At 42.6% G+C, this 12,469-nt stretch overlaps 1 pseudogene; it reads right to left on the bottom strand.

Moving 5' to 3' along the window:
• Nucleotides 1-205: 205 nt before the first annotated feature.
• LOC117523921 lies at nucleotides 206-10,556 on the bottom strand (annotated as a pseudogene).
• Between the last annotated feature and the right edge of the window lie 1,913 nt (nucleotides 10,557-12,469).

The following is a 12,469-nucleotide window of genomic DNA, read 5'->3' as shown; positions in this document are numbered from 1 at the left end:
TGCATGTTCTAATATATTTGCATGAATTCTCATAGTTTTTGATACCCTGATTCACATACTGTCCAATAAAGAACACTATGGTCTTGGTTTTTGTAATGTCCCGAGAAAGAGGTCTGTGCTTGGCTTTGTCGTGGAATAAAAGCGACAGTATGCCTCTATTAGCACAAGGTAAGAATGCACATTTGGAAGATCTCCCTTTGACAGTGACGAGCGCTCACTCGGTGGTGCAGGTAAAGCTGTGTTGAATACAGTAGTGCAGTAATCATCCTGTGAGTTTCTTTCACATCTTTACGAGTTGCTGGTCGAGTTCCCCTGTTTAGATCCGCGTGTTAGATCTCAGTGGCGGGTTGATTTCCTCAAAGTGGATTTCATTGCTGCCAGTGTGGACCTCATAGTCCTCCAAGTCTCTGTTCTCCAGCTCCAAACTCAGCTCTCTCATCACTCGCTCAGGTTCCGGTTTCGCCGATACATCTGGATGTAGTTCTGCCTGCAGCTGTTTCTGGTAGCGGATTACCTGGAAGGTAAAGTGGGTCGTGAAACTAGTTTCTTGAAACATGTTAAGACTACTAGCCGATTACCTGCCTCACGTTGGGTTTTGATTCAGAGACTGAAATGAAAACTTCATCTTCATAAACAAAACCACCACCCCCACCTATCCCAGATTCCAGGGAAACTGTTAAGGCGCGGCTAAAGCTGCCTCAAGAGGAGACAGCTGCTACTACTACTACTATGCTGGTGCTACAGTTACATGCAAAAATGAAGAGGTAAAAAGTTGCAAAGGAAAAAAAGTGAAAAATATGACCTTTTAGCATATTTTGGCAGCGATGATGTAGCGCAAGTGTTTCTCCCCTTAAACTACTTCTACTACTACTAAAGTATTCAATAGCCTACTGTATGTCACTCCCATATGTCAAAGTATATGTGTGCCACGTTGCTCAATCTGCACCACAAAAGTGTCTCTCCCCTTAACTATACTCTACAAGTACTACTGCTGTCTGAGGATCTACTACTACTACTGCTACTAAAGTACTGAATAGCTAATATCAGTCCCTGTTCGGTTGGGCATCGGGAACCAGTTCTTTTCGGGTATTTTTAAGAAATGATTTGATCCACTGACATCAATGCCTTTTGACTTAACGATTCCCTTATCGGGTCCTCAGAGCGGCCGTTGTTTTGAGGGTGTTTGTCGGGAAAATGATCATTTCTCTACATTGATTACAGACCTGCAGCGGTCTGTTATCAACTGTTTCTGCAGCGTGGCTTTGCTTTGAACCTTGAACCAATGAAGCAGTGCTTCAGTCTGCTGCTTCGTTGGTTCTTAGTTTCGCTCCTCTTCAGAAGTGGCAACTCCGCTTCTTAACCCCTCTCAAAGCCATTAAAATATGTCAATCGTGAGTCACTTTGTGCAGATAAGTGAGTACTGGCACTCCTGTCTTGTTGTGAGAAAAACGAGAATCATCCTCCCTTCCGTTGCTCTAAATGCTGCGCCGCTCTCTGCTGAGTCGAGTAAGCTCGGAATTTATAACTTCAAAGCGAATCGCCGTTTAAATCAAATGACACACCACTTTCCAATATTGTAATACAAACAATAAACTGCAATTGATAAAATGTTTTTCCTCCCAAAGTGAGAAATCCTGCGCTGATGTGCAGCAGCCCAAGACTGTATGGCTGCAGACCTACAGACTCCAGCAGCCAGCTGAGCTCAGCTCAGATGTATGGAGAGACAATCATGCCATTAATGTCTCAGAAGAAATGCTTTTGACAAAAAACTATAGATTTGTTCTATTTATATCCAGGGATCAAGGATCCAGTGACCAATTTCATATTTATTTACTTTAAGACTCAATAAAATGTTGACATAGACACCTGTAAAGCCTACTTGTAGTACACAGAAAATTCACAGGTGGTATCGTACGGGAATCTATAAGGGAATCGGATTGATAAGCAGAATCGAAAATGGTATCGATATCAATAAAATCTACCAATACCCATCCCTAGTCCCTGTATGTCAAAGTATACATGTACCACATTTGGCTGAATTCTGAGGTGCCATTTGGACAGGAGAGGGACATACGAGGTCTGTCCATAAAGTATCGTACCTTTTTTTTTTTTTTTTTAACTATATGGATTTGATTCATATGTTTTCACGTCAGACAAGCTTGAACCCTTGTGCGCATGCGTGAGTTTTTCCACGCCTGTCGGTGACGTCATTCGCCTGTGAGCACGCCTTGTGGAAGGAGTGGTCCCGCCCTGTCGTCGGATTTTCATTGTCTGGAAATGGCGGAATAATTTGGGTTTTTTTTCCATCAGAATTTTTTCAGAAGCTGTTAGAGACTGGCACCTGGAAACTATTCGAAAAATTTATCTGGCTTTCGGTGAAAATTTTACAGGCTTCACAGAAAATAAGGTCTGTTAGTACAGCTTTATGGACCCCTTTAAGGACGCTCAGCGCGCCGCGCTCCGAGCTGCGACGACACTGCACAAGCCACCGGACCATTTCTGAGCCGATGGCTCTGTGGATACGAGACCGTCGTGTGCTCTTTCTCTGATTATCACAAGAGCTGGACATCAGCCATTTTCCGCAGATTTCACTTTTAACAAGAGATTTTGTCATGGAAAGCCGCGCGGAGGCTTCGCGCGTCACGACCGATTCGCTTTGGAAGCGAGACAAAGGAACACCTCCGTTTCGGCGTGTCAGAGGACAAGTTTGGACATGTCTATTTCGGCTTTCAATGCTACCAGTCCAGTAAGTGTCAGTGAAATTGTGGAGAGCTGGACATGTCCAAACTTGTCCTCTGACACGCCGAAACGGAGGTGTTCCTTTGTCTCGCTTCCAAAGCGAATCGGTCGTGACGCGCGAAGCCTCCGCGCGGCTTTCCATGACAAAATCTCTTGTTAAAAGTGAAATCTGCGGAAAATGGCTGATGTCCAGCTCTTGTGATATCAGAGAAAGAGCACACGACGGTCTCGTATCCACAGAGCCATCGGCTCAGAAATGGTCCGGTGGCTTGTGCAGTGTCGCGCAGCTCGGAGCGCGGCGCGCTGAGCGTCCTTAAAGGGGTCCATAAAGCTGTACTAACAGACCTTATTTTCTGTGAAGCCTGTAAAATTTTCACCGAAAGCCAGATAAATTTTTCGAATAGTTTCCAGGTGCCAGTCTCTAACAGCTTCTGAAAAAATTCTGATGGAAAAAAAACCCAAATTATTCCGCCATTTCCAGACAATGAAAATCCGACGACAGGGCGGGACCACTCCTTCCACAAGGCGTGCTCACAGGCGAATGACGTCACCGACAGGCGTGGAAAAACTCACGCATGCGCACAAGGGTTCAAGCTTGTCTGACGTGAAAACATATGAATCAAATCCATATAGTTAAAAAAAAAAAAAAAAAGGTACGATACTTTATGGACAGACCTCGTATACACACATACAGTTGTCTCTTAGTATTTAGCAGACACTGAGGTCCTTGAAGAGAGCTAGCACCTTTTCTTTCTCCTCTTGCCACACCCTCCTCTCATCGTCAAAGTGTGACAGCTGCTCCTCACTGGTCCTTCTCTCATATATGAGCTCGGCCTTCAGCCTGTCCACCTGAGAAACAAGAAACAAAATGTTTGAAGTTATTCTGTTTACTGTTCACAGCGTGTGTCTAGAGAAGGTAGAGAGAGAACACGGCACCTGCTGTCTGAGTGCCAGCACTGTTTCTGCATTCTGTCTCTGTGCCTTGGCTTCATCACTCTCCCCGCCCCACACCAGAAGACTCTCCTCTCCATCGCGGTACACAGAGGGACTGGGACCACCCCTTCCTGCCACGCTTCTACCTGGCTGGAGGGACAGGTTCATGCACTGGCCTTCATTGTTGGACATGGATTTCCAGCCAGAGAGGGTCTACTGTGATTGGTCAGTGTTTCACAGAGTCGGGCTGACTCCTCCTCCAGACGGCCAAGTTTCTCCCGAAGCAGCTCAGCTTCACTCTTGCGCCTCTGGAGCTCGTTCTCGCAGACTTCCAGCTCCAGAGATCGGGTTCGCAGTGCTGTCTGGGCCTCCTGGGATCGAACCTGGCTGGCCTGCAGTTCAGAACGGGCTTCTCTGAGCTGGGCCTTCAGCACCACAATCTCTCCGGCCTTCTGGCTGAGCTCTGACTGCATCTCCTTCAGCTGCTGCTTTAGGAGGGAGATCTCCCCTGACTTCTGACACACCTGACAGAAAGAGATAGTGGGAGGTGTACAGTTAAAACACAAGTACTGTTTCTTGAATATATCAACAAGAGCAATTTGCCCCCGCTCGTATGTTAAGTTGGTCTGTGGCTTTATGGTAGAGGTGATAATAAAGTCTGGAAATTATTTCTACAGCAAAAGACTAGTGGCTTTAAAGGTGGTATATGGTCTACTTGTGTAGTGAAAGATTGCTGCTTTACAATTCGTACGTGGTGTATTGACTACTATACTTCCTGTTCCTATGCCTCCTGGTTTCAACCGAACAAGGTGTCCTCTACTTATTGCGAAAATTAAGATGGTGTCTGTAGTGGCCATATTGGACAATGGGCATTTTCTGAAGGAACCTTCCTGTACACCAGTGGTGTCCAAAGTATTCTAGAAAAGGCCAAGAGGGTGCAGGTTTTCCTTGCAGCCACTGACTCCAGCAGGTGATTTCACTGATTAACATCACTTTGAGCAGATAGGATGAGTTCATCAGTGAAAATTACCTGCTGGAGTCAGTGGCTGCAAAGAAACCTGCACCCTCTTGGCCTTTTCTAGAATACTTTGGACACCAATGGTGTACACCAATACACCACCCCACTACACCACCAAAAAATGGTTTCATTTACATGAGGCATTGTTTAGTCATAGTGCACAAATGGAAATTAACTTGGCATCCATGGTAGTCATACTGCATGACGCATGCCCACCATTTTCGAAAGGAACCTTCCTCTAGCCTCCTCTAATACACCTGAAAGAAATGGTTTCATTCAGATGAGGTATTCTTTAGTTATTGTGCAGAAATGTTAAGTTTCAAGAAAATATACAGTCATTGTTTGTCACACTATATTTGGGAAAACATTTGTTTGTTTGATCTACTACTACTGTGAGGTGCAATGGGTCAGTTTTTCTCCCAACTTGCTGTGCACATGTAGGCTGACCTCAGAATTGCTCTTAAGTGGTTTGTTTTGGCAAAAGTCGAGGTCACTGGGTTCAAAGATCAAAACTGCGTCAAAGACCACATATGAAGATGGCCTATCTTTGATATAAAACAACACGCTTGTCTTAAATGAATTATTTTAAAGTCAAATCTCTTTGTGTCTCTGGAGTACTTCAGCCTCTAATGTCAACAAGCCAGAGGGACTTCAATAAGAGTTGAAATAAAGTTCACTAAGAATGAAGTAATATCTTTCCACGGTGACTCTCACCCACCTCCCACTTTGTCTCTTCCAGACGTGGACCCAGCTGAGTTTGCTCCCTCTGAATGGTCAAACATCTCCTCTCCAGCGTTTCCCTGTCCTGCAGCAGAGAGGCAAAGTCTTCCTGGAGCTTCTTCTTCTCTTGCTGTAGTTGAAATATCTGAAGACATAGAAGGATTTCTGAGATTCTTCAGATTTGGCGCTTTATGAGGAGAGTAAAATGATGATTCAAACAACTGCACCAACAAAATCTGCATTTTTTAAATTGTCCCTCACACTTTTAAAAGTCCAAAAGCATGTTAGAAAGTCCCTTCGGCTGCTCCCGTGTTTTCACTCGGGGTCGCCACAGTAGATCTGAGGTGGATCTGCATGTTGAATTGGCACAAGTTTTACACCGGATGCTTTTCATGATACAAATCCACATTATATAGAGAAATGTGGCAGGGGTGGGGTTTGAACTGGGAACCTTCCAGGAACCCAGTTTGAACCTGAAACCAAGTGCACTAACCACTTGGCCACCACCCCTGCATAACAACATATCTTCACGTTACTTATTAAAAATCTTGCATTTTACTGGCTTGTGTCAACCAATTAAAACCAGTTGCTTAAATTTAGCCAGTTTAAATTATATTCAAACCAATTTACCACTGGTTGAGCATATTTACCTCTATGCAGTTTAAAATCAGATAATATACAGGCACAGCTAGCAGGGAATAATTTTGGTTTAAATTACTCTGAAAATGAACCTATGGCACGAATGAACCAGTTGCTTCAGAAAATAACTGTCAAAAATCTTGTCAGATCAAATTAAGCTCTTCTGCACAGCATGCAAAGGTATAAAATTCTGGAAATGGACTCAGTCCATATTGTAATTCTGCTACTGAGAAAGACTTCCTGAAGTGTGCAAAGCATTGGCATGAGAATTAAGAGGTACTGTACAAAACTCCAGACTTTTTTTCAGTGGGATTAAACCCTGACCCTTTCCTAATCCCAGCCCAAACCATTTAAGTGAAAGGACTTTACAAAGTTGCTAGGCAGCTGAGGTATCAGTTTATAGCCTTGTTCTGAATATAGATGCTGGAACACTATACCACAACATAGTGGTCAGTTTCGGAAGTGCCAATTTTTCATCGTTTGTCCACCTTACATACTATGGAGAACAAACCCCTGGTTTCAAAAGTCTGTTTCAAAATTCTTAGAGCACTACATGACACCAGTTGCTTCAGAAAACGACAAAGTTTCAAACTGTTCAAAACACAAACAACCTTTCAAATGATGATTCACTATTTTTTAAAAATGGTTAAAATACAAAAGAACAAAACTGTTTCAGCTAGTTACACCATTTCAAAACATTGCAAACGTTAAACAAATGAAAAAAGAACCAGTTCAAAACCGTGTTTGAAGTGCACTAAACCATCTTTTTCCCAATCCTGGTCCTGGGCACCTCAATTACTGCATGCTTTCTATTTGTCTCTGATTCGCTTCAGACTAGAGGACCTCAGTCAGGTGTGTCCTGCCAATCAACAACTGGCTGAACAATGGACACATGTAATTTTGGCTCATTATGAGCAGTTAGATCAGAGAGAAAAGGAAATTGCACAGAACTTTGGGTCCTGAGGACCGGGATTGAGAAACAATGATTTTAACAGTTTAAACTAGAACATCCTTGGCATACAAACATTTGCACTCAGTAAACCATCTCAATAAAACAAAGAGAAAATGTTTAAAATTCTTACCTGTAACTGCAGCACCTGCTGTGCCCTCTGAGCTTTTTGTGACGCCCTGCTTCATTTTCGTGGCACAGTTCTGCCTCAGCTCCTCCATCTCTCTCTCACAGCGACGCTGCTTCTCCTCGTACACCTTAAACAGTAGAGTGCATGACAACAGCGTGCAACAAGAGGTCAGAGGTTACAGCTTCATGTTTACTAACAGCCGATCAAATTATTTGTTGACTTTTGTTACACAGTAATGGCTGTGGTGAATTCGCTTTAAGTCCCACCTGGCAGATAGCAGCTTCATTCTCATCCAGATTTTCCCGGAGCTGTTGGAGCTCCTGATCTCGTTCCCTCAGCTTCTCCTCTAGTTCCCTGACCACCGCCTCATAACCTTCAATGGGTTGGTGGCGAGTGGCCACAGGACCTGCTGTCTAATAACGGCTGCCCACGCCCGCTGAGTGAGCCAGAGCCGGAGCTTTTGCTGGATGAGGAACGTCCACTGTCTGAGTTCGTGTGACCATGGGTCCTGACTGCACCAGAAGTGCTCTGACCCGGACCAGATGTGGGTTCCAACTGGCCCCCCACTGCCAGAACCAGAGCTGGAACCCTCACTGGGGGCAAACTGTAACCTGTGCTACTGTGAGTAGGGAGACTTGACAAGGAGTTCCTTCCAGAATCTGACATGGAACAGGATTGGCTGTTCCGAGCATTGCGACCTCCGCTGTAGGAGTTACGCTTCCCTTCAGAGTTGCCGCTTCCTCCATTTCCAGGAGTGCTGGTGGATCCTCCGAGGGGCAGAAGAAGATTGAGGCTGCCTTGGCTCTCAGAGAGACTGCTGCCCGCTGGCCGTGGAGACAGGTACTGTACAGAGTGACGGTTCTTGGGCACTACAGGTTTAAATGCTGTAGGACGGATAAGAACTTTCTCCATGTTCTGAGAATTCAACATAAACAAAATAAATTTAGAGATAAATAAAAGCTGTGCTATTTGGCAATGATTCGATGAAACGCATCAGACAGGGTTGATTGATATATTGGCAGGTCATGCCCTCTAGACTTTGATTTGATTGACAAGACTTAATTAAAACTCATTGGTTCCATTTATCAATTTGTTAGTGTTTTTCCACTAACGTAAGATAGAGACACAAACAGAAAATTAGGAGTAATATATGATAAGTTGGAAATATGGACTGCCTCACACCCTATGACTGCTGGGATAGGCTCCGGCCGACCTGTGACCCTTGATTGGACTAATTGGGCATAGAAAATGAATGAATGTAAGAATAAAGATCTGATTAAAGGGCTAAGAAATGGAGTGGAGACAGAAAAAAAAATCAGATGAAAAGCAAAAGCTGCTCTCTTGTTCTGTAAGTTAATGTTCTTCCTCAGCACTTCCTAAATATGTCACTAAACTGTACACTGAAAGTAAGTGAGCTCTGACATTGATAATGATGTGGCTGCAAGGTGAGAAGCTGTCAAACGATCCATCTTAGCCGTCAGATGAGTGATTAAACTTCCCTCCGGACCAATGGGAATAAATAGCCAATTAGGCCAGCTGAGGGAATCTGCTGTAAAATATGTCAGCAGGTTGTGCAGAAACATCTTAACTGCTTTATATGTGTAGAACACAACCCTCCACCCCAATATATTTACATACAAAAATACTTATATAACAGCCCCAAAAGTCTATTTAAGTGATTCTGTTCATTAGATTTGTTTTAATAAAGTATTTAGTACATCATTTTATCATTAAAAGGATTTTATGTGCAAATTACAGCAAATTACAACACAAATCTGAAACCATAGTATTTTCTTGTTTTTTTTTTTTGTTTTTTTTTTTCCAACAATGTTCCTTCAGTGCTTAACAGGATAACTTGTACAATATACATGCAAACTAAGAAAGTAGCATAGAGTAGCATGTAGCAAATTGGTTTTCTGACTGAACCACAGTAGCTAGCTAGCGTGGCCATGAGCCAGATAATAATATTGACAGTTAAGGGATTTTATTTACACTGTGTGCGTGTATTATTATCTTACACTGCTATAAAATATGCTGATGTGGTCATATAACAGTTTTTACTTCAGTTGGGCAGAATTTTATAAAAGCAGATGATGCATCATGTCTAGCTAACATGATAGCAACCATAACTGTTGACATTGTTTTTTTTTTTACTTCCAACAAAGCAACTCCATTTCCTTTAATTGAGCACCTATAGGAACAGAAATAATTCCAAGGAATGTAATTCTCCTTAGGAAGCTGACTGACCATGAGCGATATTTACAGCCAGTGTGCAGGTTGTCTTGCTGATGGCCACAGTTCAGGAAAGAAGAACCAGGGCTGTAAATCCTTGAGAATGAAATAAACGCAGTGCCATAAACTTATGTCAATTCATATTACAAGGGGAAGTTTCAAGAAGAAGAAAAAATCCACCTTCCCTCATCACTTTTTCTGATGTAAAGGATGATAAACTAATGTTGTTTGTTTTTTTTGTTGTTTTGTTTTGTTTTATGGGGCCTTACCATAGCCTACAGAGTTGCAAAATTTGGGGAATTTAAACTTTTTGCAAAATGTTTTAAAACAGTTTCATGTTGGGAAGGAAGACACACATTTTCAGTAATAAATAAATATATATATAAACACACACACACACACACACACACACACACACACACACCCACACACACACACACACACCACACACACACACACACACACACACATAGAGGTAAGCCACCTAACAGGTAACACTTTAGAATACAAATAGTGAGACCACCCTGATGCCCTAAATGCATGGCAGGCAGAAAATAACATTTGGTAGACTATTTTCTTTACCTTCTCCAATTGTCCAGACACTGGGATGAGTTTGGGAGGAGGTCCCCCATGTTGCCATTAAGAGTCCTGTTGTCCCTTTGGTCTTCTGTGTCACTACACGGGCTTCCAGCTGTCATTACTAAGTTGTCATTCCAATCTCCTACTAACACCTCTTCACTTGCATACCCAAAGTTCCCATTATTTCCACCACCTACTGCACCAGATGCTCCAGCACTGCCTACCCCAGCAGTATTTCCTGGCCGTGGCTGCTTCTTCGTGGGGAGTGGTGGAGGTAGAACCTGGGGCTGTATTTGGTTGCTATGAATCAGCAGTTGCTCAAGAGAACTCCCACTACGGAGGGTGTTATCCTGGAGCCGGAAGCAGCTGGTAGCTGGCGTAGCGCGCCGTGGCTTGGTGAATTCACTTGCGGCCCGGCAGTGTCTTTCCTGGTATGTCCGACCTGATATAAGACTGCTTACTGAACCCATGGCTTGTCCCAGCGCTACAGGGCCCACAAGCTCCAGCACAGGTGTCTGGTGGGGAGTGGGACGAGACGCGGTCGACACTGCTGGACTTCAACACCAGAATTGGATGTGGTCAGTCATGGACACAGGCAGTGCCTGAACCAGAGCCATGGCAGCCTGACGGTGTCAGACGCACCACACACACTGAAGAAAAAGACACAATAACGAGACCAAATGGTTAATGTGCATTTTAACTGAAACTCAGTGATTACCTTCACACCTGCTCTGTTGGTGAGCTGTATTTATACATGTTAAGTTTTTCATGGCAGAATTGCGAATCACAACACACAAATGGGCTTGACAAAATAAACCAGCAAACATCGTTTCATAGTGACAGTTTTCTAATACTGCATAGATAAAGAAACGATGATGTGTTGACACATTAATAGCTTGCTGTGTAAAGACAGATATTGTAAGATGGACAGTGCTTTTTTTTTAGCTCTTGACCTCAGAATGTCATTGTTGATTACACAAACTGAATAGACATTAAAAATGCTATTACTTTAATTTAAGACACAAAAATAATATGTACAACCCCTGGCAAAAATTATGGAATCACCGGCCTCAGAGGATGTTCATTCAGTTGTTTAATTTTGTAGAAAAAAAGCAGTTCACAGACACGACACAAAACTAAAGTCATTTCAAATGGCAACTTTCTGGCTTTAAGAAACACTATAAGAAATCAAGAAAAAAAGATTGTGGCAGTCAGTAACGGTTACTTTTTTAGACCAAGCAGAGGAAAAAATATGGAATCACTCAATTCTGAGGAAAAAATTATGGAATCATCCTGTAAATTTTCATCCCCCAAATTAACACCTGCATCAAATCAGATCTGCTCATTGACATTGACCCTATGCCATGACATTGACCCTATGTGTCTTTTTGCAAGGAATGTTTTTGCAGTTTTTGCTCTATGGCAAGATGCATTATCATCTTGAAAAATGATTTCATCATCCCCAAACATCCTTTCAATTGTCCAAAATATCAACATAAACTTGTGCATTTAGTGATGATGTAATGACAGCCATGTCCCCAGTGCCTTTACCTGACATGCAGCCCAATATCATCAATGACTGTGGAAATTTACATGTTCTTTTCAGGCAGTCATCTTTATAAATCTCATTGGAAAGGCACCAAACAAAAGTTCCAGCATCATCACCTTGCCAAATGCAGATTCGAGATTCATCACTGAATATGACTTTCATCCAGTCATCCACAGTCCACAACTGCTTTTCCTTAGCCCATTGTAACCTTGTTTTTTTTTTCTGTTTAGGTGTTAATGATGCCTTTCGTTTAGCTTTTCTGTATGTAAATCCCATTTCCTTTAGGCGGTTTCTTACAGTTCGGTCACAGACGTTGACTCCAGTTTCCCATTCATTCCTCATTTGTTTTGTTGTACATTTTTCGATTTTTGAGACATATTGCTTTAAGTTTTCTGTCTTGACGCTTGATTGTCTTCCTTGGTCTACCAGTATGTTTGCCTTTAACAACCTTCCCATGTTTTTGTTTTTGGTCCAAAGTTTAGACACAGCTGACTGTGAACACCAACATCTTTTTGCAACATTGCATGATGATTTACTCTCTTTTAAGAGTTTGATAATCCTCTCCTTTGTTTCAATTGACATCTCTCGTGCTGGAGCCATGATTCATGTCAGTCCACTTGGTGCAACAGCTCTCCAAGGTGTGTTCACTCCTTTTTAGATGCAGACTAACGAGCAGATCTGATATGATGCAGGTGTTAGTTTTGGGGATGAAAATTTACAGGGTGATTCCATAATTTTTTCCTCAGAATTGAGTGATTCCATATTTTTTTTCCTCTGCTTGGTCTAAAAAAGTAACCATTACTGACTGCCACAATCTTTTTTTCTTGATTTCTTATAGTGTTTCTTAAAGCCAGAAAGTTGCCATTTGAAATGACTTTAGTTTTGTGTCATGTCTGTGATCTGCTTTTTTTCTACAAAATTAAACAACTGAATGAACATCCTCTGAGGCCGGTGATTCCATAATTTTTGCCAGGGGTTGTA

This window comes from Thalassophryne amazonica, chromosome 13 (genome assembly GCF_902500255.1).
Source record: "Thalassophryne amazonica chromosome 13, fThaAma1.1, whole genome shotgun sequence".
Lineage (NCBI taxonomy): Eukaryota > Metazoa > Chordata > Actinopteri > Batrachoidiformes > Batrachoididae > Thalassophryne > Thalassophryne amazonica.
Note: the sequence above shows the minus strand (reverse complement) of the source record. Positions and strands in the feature narration are given on the sequence as shown.